Source organism: Rutidosis leptorrhynchoides, chromosome 3 (assembly GCF_046630445.1).
Source record: "Rutidosis leptorrhynchoides isolate AG116_Rl617_1_P2 chromosome 3, CSIRO_AGI_Rlap_v1, whole genome shotgun sequence".
Taxonomy (NCBI): domain Eukaryota; kingdom Viridiplantae; phylum Streptophyta; class Magnoliopsida; order Asterales; family Asteraceae; genus Rutidosis; species Rutidosis leptorrhynchoides.
Genome location: NC_092335.1, coordinates 42,426,691 through 42,436,483, shown reverse-complemented (window position 1 = coordinate 42,436,483; position 9,793 = coordinate 42,426,691).

Sequence of the window (9,793 nt, the reverse complement as noted above, 5' to 3'; positions counted from 1 at the left end):
GAACCTCTGACATTAGAGTTAAAGCCATTTCCAAACCATTTGGAATACGCTTATTTACATGGTGAATCTGAGTTACTTGTAATAATATCGTCTTCTCTTACTGAAAATGAGAAATCACAACTCATTTCTGTGTTGAAAGCTCATAAACCAGCTATTGCATGGAAGATTCATGATATTAAAGGAATAAGTCCTTCGTATTGCACACATAAAATCCTTATGGAAGAAGGTCATAAAACGTATGTGCAACGCCAATGAAGACTAAATCCTAATATGCAAGATGTTGTTAAAAAAGAAATTATTAAACTGCTAGATGCAGGTTTAATTTATCCAATTTCTGATAGTCCATGGGTAAGCCCAGTTCAATGCGTGCCTAAGAAGGGTGGCATGACTGTCATTACAAATGAGAAAAATGAACTTATATCTACTAGGACTGTAACAGGATGGCGTGTGTGTATTGATTATAGAAAATTAAATGACGCCACCAGAAAAGATCACTTTCCCTTACCTTTCATTGATCAAATGTTGGAAAGATTAGCCGGAAACAGTTACAATTGTTTTCTTGATGGTTTTTCTGGATATTTTCAAATTCCAATAGCACCCGAGGACCAAGAGAAGAACCACGTTCACGTGCCCTTATGGTACTTTTGCTTACAAACGCATGCCATTTGGACTTTGCAAGGCCCCTGCAACCTTTCAAAGGTGCATGATGGCGATTTTTCACGACATGATAGAAGAATGCATGGAAGTTTTCATGGATGACTTTTCAGTCTTCGGTGATACATTTGAATCATGTCTAGCTAATCTTGAACGAATGCTTATTAGATGCGAACTGTAGTGACCCGAACTTTTCCATGTTTATATATATTAATTGAGATTGATATTTACATGATTAAATGTTTCCAACATGTTAAGCAATCAAACTTGTTAAGACTTGATTAATTGAAATATGTTTCATATAGACAATTGACAACCCAAGTTGACCGGCGATTCACGAACGTTAAAACTTGTAAAAATGACATGACGATATATATATGGATATACATATGGTTAACATGAGATTATGATAAGTAAGTATCTCCATAAGTATATTAACAATGAGTTATATACATATAAACAAGACTACTAACTTAAGGATTTCGAAACGAGACATATATGTAACGATTATCGTTGTAACGACATTTAAATGTATATATATCATATTAAGATATATTAATATATCATAATATCATGATAATATAATAATTTAACATCTCATTAGACATAATAAACAATGGGTTAACAACATTAATTGAGATCGTTAACTTAAAGGTTTCAAAACAACACTAACATGTAACGACTAACGATGACTTAACGACTCAGTTAAAATATATATACATGTAGAGTATTTAGATGTATTAAAATACTTTTGGAAGACTTCAAGACATATATCAAAACACTCATACTTAATGAAAATGGTTACAGTTACTTTTCCATTCTTTTCTTTCATCAAGAATTCTAGTCGTATTCTTACCCGTATTATACACAACTTCAAAACGTACTTACTATGAGTATATACCAATAGGAACTAGCATGGGATTCCACTCTTGATTATGTCATGTATGACTAATCAATTTTAACTTCTACCATGAGCTAGTCAACTAACTAGAACTCCTTTTAACCCCACTCACCACTCACCAATTACCACTCATTATTCACTCCATTTCACTTCCAATTCTCTTTCTAATTCTCTCTCAACACACATACACTATTATGAACGTATTTTTCCAGTAGTTAATCTTCATCTTCATCAAAAATCACTTCAAGAATTAAGCTATAATCATCATAGGAAGAACACTTCAAGAACACTTCAAAAATCCCTTCAAGTTTACTAATTTACTTCCAAGCTTTCTAATCCATTCCAAGTAATCATCTAAGATCAAGAAACCTTTGTTATATACAGTAGGTTATCTTTCTTATTCAAGGTAATATTCATATTCAAACTTTGATTCAATTTCTATAACTATAAACTATCTTAATTCGAGTAAAAATCTTACTTGAACTTGTTTTTGTGTCATGATCCTACTTCAAGAACTTTCAAGCCATCCAGGATCCTTTGAAGCTAGATCATTTCTTGTCACTTCCAGTAGGTTTACCTACTAAACTTGCGGTAGTAATGATGTTCATAACATCATTCGATTCATATATATAAAACTATCTTATTCGAAGGTTTAAACTCGAAATCACTAGAACATAGTTTAGTTAATTCTAAACTTGTTCGCAAACAAAAGTTAATCCTTCTAACTTGACTTTTAAAATTAACTACACACATGTTCTATATCTATATGATATGCTAACTTAATGATTTAAAACCTGGAAACACGAAAAACACCGTAAAACCGGATTTACGCCGTCGTAGTAACACCGCGGGCTGTTTTGGGTTAGTTAATTAAAAACTATGATAAACTTTGATTTAAAAGTTGTTATTCTGATAAAATGATTTTTATTATGAACATGAAACTATATCCAAAAATTATGGTTAAACTCAAAGTGGAAGTATGTTTTCTAAAATGGTCATCTAGACGTCGTTCTTTCGACTGAAATGACTACCTTTACAAAAACGACTTGTAACTTATTTTTCCGACTATAAACCTATACTTTTTATGTTTAGATTCATAAAATAGAGTTCAATATGAAACCATAGCAATTTGATTCACTCAAAACGGATTTAAAATGAAGAAGTTATGGGTAAAACAAGATTGGATAATTTTTCTCATTTTAGCTACGTGAAAATTGGTAACAAATCTATTCCAACCATAACTTAATCAACTTGTATTGTATATTATGTAATCTTGAGATACCATAGACACGTATACAATGTTTCGACCTATCATGTCGACACATCTATATATATTTCGGAACAACCATAGACACTCTATATGTGAATGTTGGAGTTAGCTATACAGGGTTGAGGTTGATTCCAAAATATATATAGTTTGAGTTGTGATCAATACAGAGATACGTATACACTGGGTCGTGGATTGATTCAAGATAATATTTATCGATTTATTTCTGTACATCTAACTGTGGACAACTAGTTGTAGGTTACTAACGAGGACAGCTGACTTAATAAACTTAAAACATCAAAATATATTAAAAGTGTTGTAAATATATTTTGAACATACTTTGATATATATGTATATATTGTTATAGGTTCGTGAATCAACCAGTGGCCAAGTCTTACTTCCCGACGAAGTAAAAAATCTGTGAAAGTGAGTTATAGTCCCACTTTTAAAATCTAATATTTTTGGGATGAGAATACATGCAGGTTTTATAAATGATTTACAAAATAGACACAAGTACGTGAAACTACATTCTATGGTTGAATTATCGAAATCGAATATGCCCCTTTTTATTAAGTCTGGTAATCTAAGAATTAGGGAACAGACATCCTAATTGACGCGAATCCTAAAGATAGATCTATTGGGCCTAACAAACCCCATCCAAAGTACAGGATGCTTTAGTACTTCGAAATTATATCATATTCGAAGGGTGTCCCGGAATGATGGGGATATTCTTATATATATGCATCTTGTTAATGTCGGTTACCAGGTGTTCACCATATGAATGATTTTTATCTCTATGTATGGGATGTGTATTGAAATATGAAATCTTGTGGTCTGTTGTTATGATTTGATACATATAGGTTAAACCTATAACTCACCAACATTTTTATTGACGTTTAAAGCATGTTTATTCTCAGGTGAATACTAAGAGCTTCCGCTGTTGCATACTAAAATAAGGACAAGATTTGGAGTCCATGTTTGTATGATATTGTGTAAAAACTGCATTCAAGAAACTGATTTCGATGTAACATATTTGTATTGTAAACCATTATGTAATGGTCGTGCGTAAACAGGATATTTTAGATTATCATTATTTGATAATCTACGTAAAGCTTTTAAACCTTTATTTATGAAATAAAGGTTATGGTTTGTTTTAAAAATGAATGCAGTCTTTGAAAAACGTCTCATATAGAGGTCAAAACCTCGCAACGAAATCAATTAATATGGAACGTTTTTAATCAATAAGAACGGGACATTTCAGTTGGTATCCGAGCGTTGGTCTTAGAGAACCAGAAAATTTGCATTAGTGTGTCTTATCGAGTTTGTTAGGATGCATTAGTGAGTCTGGACTTCGACCGTGTTTTCTTTAAAAATGATTGCTTAACATTTTTGTTGGAAATTATATATTTTTAACATATGAATATTATGTGATATATTAATCTCTTAACGTGTTTGATATTATGTGATAGATGTCTACCTCTAGAACAAGTCCCATTGACTCACCTAATAATAATGAAGAGTCAAATGTAAATTGGAATGATTCGTGGACTGATTCACAAGTTCCCGAAGAGGAACCGGAAGAAGAATCGAAACCGGAAGAAGAATCGGAACTGGAAGAAGAAATAGAACCGGTGGGGGAAATAATAAAACGGTTAAGTAAAAGAGAATCCTCAACCAGTAGAAATTGAACACAAAGAATTTTGGGCTTTGAAGACATGTAATTTTGATTTACATGAAGCTGGGCGTCTACGGTTAAGTCAACTAAATGAATTAGAAGAACTAAGACACGAAGCATACGAAAATTCGTTAATCTATAAGGAAAGAACAACGAAATGGCATGATAAAAGAATCAGAAGTTCAAAAGAATTTAAAGAAGGAGATAGAGTTCTTCTTTTCAATTCACGATTCAAGCTATTTCCTGGAAAATTGAAATCAAGATGGTCTGGACCATTCATAGTCAAAAGAGTTTTCCCATACAGAACAGTAGAATTAATAAATTCAAATGGAATTGAATTTAAAGTTAATGGTCACAGAGTAAAACATTACATAGATAGTCTGATGGAAGTCGACAACAAAGTTAATCACAATTTCGATACCACAGCTAACTAAGTGTGGGGAGAATCAAGTCTTTAAAGGATAATATGTATTTCTGTTAGAGTTAGATTTTCTGTTTTCGTGTAGTTCTCAAAAATGGAACCCAAATGGTCTTTCCCTAGCAGACCCTAAAGAACTAGTCTTCTCCCCCCATTCTGAATTTTTATTTTTTTAGGTTTTTACGAAATGAAGACTTCCTGTGAACTAAACCATGGTCTAATACTACACGCTTTGATCACTAAACGTAATAATGACACACTTCCGAGTGAACTAGTATCAGTAATCAGAGAAAGATTGGACGGAGTAAGAAAAGAATCCAGATGCGAAGATAATAAGTTACAATTTGGTAAAGGAAAATCAAAATCCGCAGCGAAAAGAAGAGCACGACACCTTGAAAAATGTCACAAATGCGGAAAATGGTCACATGGAGGTAAATGTTCAAATAATCAAATCTATTCAAACACCGAATTTGTTACTTTATGCAGAGACGGACCGTTCATATGTTTAGAAGAAAAAACACTGAATGCTCGAGGTTACGCCTATGTAGCTATGGAAAACCAATTAAACCGACTATCTTATGAGTGGGATAGATCGTATCACTAAGAATACTATCTCACAGGTAAGTCTGTACAGTTTTTATTTTTTATTTTTATTTTTAACCTTTTGATAATAAACGCTAATTTGTTCGCTATAAAGTATTAAATTGGTATTCGATGAAATTAGGTTTGGCGACCGAAATTATTGATATCATTCAAAAATTTATTACATCACTGCGAAATTTAACGTTTATTCTTAAGGTATAAATATCTTTAGTCAATCAACCCAAAATATTTCAAAAATTCGTCATGAGTTAAATTAGGCCATGGAACCGAAATTACTTTACCGAAAAGAGGGGCGTATATTTTTGATAATATTTGATTGATTAAAGTTGGATTAAAAGCCAAAAAGATTTTTAATTTTATTTTTACCATGTTTTTAAAATTAATAAATTAGTATTAAAAAAATTTATTGTAAACTTTTTAAATCAATATATTTAAAATTGTAAATATTTGAAAAAATTAATCTTTTTAATATAAGTTTGTATGTATAAAAACAAAAATATAATATAAGTTTGGTGTGAATTTATAATATGAATTTTTAATTAAGTTTGGTGTGAATTTTTAATTTTATGCATTTTAAATTTAAGTTTGGTGTAAATTTAAAAACAAAAATTTACTTTATTTTGCTAAGTTAAAAATATGATTTTTAAAATTCGTCGTAAGTTGAAGACTAGGTCTTTGAACCGAAATTGCTTTACCCGAGGGAGGGGCGAGAACTTTTATTATCATTATTTTTAATCTTATTGAACTAAAGTATGCCAAAAACATTAAAAAACTCAAAAATCTTTACTTTTAAAACCGCGCTTTGATTTGACAAATTTTAAAATTTTGTCGAGGGACAGACTAGGACGACGATCCGAAACGCCCTCGCTCCTAAAGGAAATCAAATTTTTAAAATTTTATTAATTGTATGTTTTATAAAGTATAAGGTTAAAAAAAAAAAAGCCAAATCACTGTCGCCGGATACCCATGCAATCGCATGGGATTTAAACTCCAACTCCATGCGATCGCATGGAGCTGGATTTCAGGCCTGATACAAACAGACCAGCGGGTCTGTCTTCTCCACACAACACATATACAAACACGAAACTCTCTTAAATCTTCACCAAATTTCGCCAATTTTCCACCGTAATTCGTCATTTTTCTTGCTCTAATCATGCCTAGATTCTCATTCTTCAGCAAAATAGTAAAAATTACACCCCTAAACTCATAAATTTGCTAGTTTTTGTGATAATTACCAATTTTTTACCTAATGCAATTTTGTTAATTTCTAGTGTAATTAGTGTTAAATTGTTAGTATTTTATGCATGTATAACCTAGATTGATGCTATTTAACATGATTTGAAGCTAAAAACTTCAAAAATTTTAGAAATCTAGGGTTTGTGTTCTTAAGCAATTTGGGGCTTTTTGATATAAACAGGTTATGGCCAATTTTTGTCATGAATTATTGCTAAATTGAGTAGTGTAACATGTTTAGGTAGTTAAATGATCCAAACATTGATCCTAAACATGATTTTTAGAGATTAAAGTGGACTTTTTAAATCCAAAATTCATGAACTTGATTAATTTGATGTAATTGCCATTTGAGACTTGTTTAATTATTAGTAATGACTATTTTGACATGTTATTTGAATTAAATGCTTATGAACTTTGTATACATTTTCATATGTGCTTATTTGAAAAGTGTAGAATTGTGAAAAATTGTGAAAATGTGTATAAGTTTAATTTTGATTTAACATGTTATAGTGATTGTTTTAAGTTGTTATTTTGCTAACACTAATGCATATTTGGATGCACAAATTTTGTGTTTAATGTGTTTTGCAGAAAGCCAATACTGGAGGTTCAGGAGCATCATCATCTAGACGACCAGCACCAGCACCAGAACCAGAAATGAAACACGAACAAGAACCACAACAAGAACCACAACAACAGCCTGATCAGCACATACCTTATTATGATCCGGTACAGTTTGTTGATGAATTCATAGCATTCCCGATGAGACCGCCAGTAGAATTCCCAACTATTCCTGAGCACACTCTGCATCCTAATCTGAGATTTAATAGGAGATGGAGAGATTACGAGACATATCAAAGGAACAAATTCAAATTGGTAACAAAAAATGTAGAGGTGCCAAGGGTAATCGATTGGGTTCCTTTGGAAACGGTCCATCTAGCTGACCGTGTTAGACAGCTTTTAGTTCAAAGGTATAGCAGTTCTTCTTTTACAGATTGGGAACGTCTTTTCACCATTCGTAGACCTGTATATAAGGAATGGTGTGTTGAGTTAATGAGTACTGTATCACTTGATACAAATATAGTTAGAATAGATGATAGAAGATTTCTTAGGTTTATCCTTGGCGGTAGGATGTACAGAATGTCCATGCTGGACATGGCCAGGGCTTTACAAATATATACTCCTGGTGAGTTGCTACTACCCGATTGTACAAACTTGATTCATTATGGTGAAAGGGTAGATAGCAACTTTGACGCTGACGCCATTTGGAGGCGTATTTCACATTTTGATGTTTTTACACGAGCAGGAGGACACTCCTATACACATATTGACAGAGCCGAGCTTCGTATTATTCATAGATTTTTGGCTAACTCGATTACACAGAGAGGTCACAATAAAGAAAAAATTACCTTACATGATTTATTCTACCTAAAGTGTATTCGGGATCCTAGAAGCTTTGTCAATATCCCTTACTGTGTTGCTTTTTATTTATCTAAAATGGTAGAGGGAACGCAGGACGGGAGTATAATAGGAGGAGGTATTTTTGTTACTCTCATTGAAGAGTATTTAGGAGTTGATAGGAACCAAGGGGGTCCATTACAGCTTTGTAGAGAACAGGTTGAGCCCTTAGGATTGAAAGTTTATGTGGGTGCTAAGGTATTGAAAATTAGACTTAACCAGGCAGTACCCTATGAGGGACCTCATCCACAGGTAGAAAGGGGCTCAGAAGAGGAAATGGAGGAAGCGGAAGACATTAGGGATGTCTTTCGAGATGCTATTCTTGACGTCCACGTTCGCATAGATGAGGAATCAATGACGAACGCGGCCAGACATAGTATGTATGAGCAGTGGAACTCCGAGCGAGTATACGAGGATTATAGGTGACGCCAACACGATAGCTGGTTAGTTCATCAGCACCAAATCATGAGCCAGCTATCATATCAGGTACCAAATAACTATGTACCTACTCGACCTGCTCATTTTCCGCCACACAGCCCCGATATCCGACCACCCTTTAACCGGTATGACTATAACCAAGCCTATCAGAACACCTATAATCAACAATGGAACCCACCTGACGAGATGAACTGGAACCCCTATCCAGACTGATTTGGTTCCATTTGGTTATTTTTATGATTGTTATGTTTTTATCTTTTGACTTTTTCATGTTTAAACTTATGTTATTGGATATATTTGTGTAATTTTTATCATTTTTATTATTATTGTGTACTAATATTTCACATTTAGGATTTGAAAGTGGGATATTAAGTCCCATTTCAAATTGCCATGAATGTTTATATTTGTATGTATGTATATTGTCGATTGTACAAAACAGGTAAAACAGCGCATTTTCAAAGACTGGCATTAAGTTCAGCAAAAGCTAGTTTTGACTACAAAACGAAAAACAAATGTGATGTAACAACAAGAAGGAATGAACAAATGATGTGCACCATTTATCATTCATCAAACAAACGCCAATATGTTTGAAAACTTTGGTAATATTTAATCATTTCTACGCTAATCACCCTCAATAATTTAAATTGTTACTGATTTCTTGCAAATGAGGGCATTGCAAGATCTTAAGTGTGGGAAGGGGTTAAATTTTTCAGATTTTAAAATTTTTACTTTATACACTTGGTTACCATTAGAAATACTAGTAAAGTAGTGGTTGTATTAGAATCTAGTGCTCTCTGATAATAAAGAACAGCCCTAGTCTTATATACTGACTACCCAATTCTAGTAAAATTTTTCAAAATTTTCAATTAAATGAACTCAAAATCATGTTTATACATATTTATGAACGATAAAACTAGGTGTTAACACCGAAATTATTGTTACCTCGGAAAGGACATAAATTGAGAAACAAATCAAAATGTTAAAATTCATTTAAAATGGAATAGAGGACAATAAAAAGGAAAATAAAAGCCAAGTGTGGGAAAAATTACCAAGTTATCTTAAACATATGTCACATATTTCTGTAACAAATAATTGAAGATACTTTTGCTTTGGACTAAACTAAACAGTTTTACTCGATTTACTGTAATA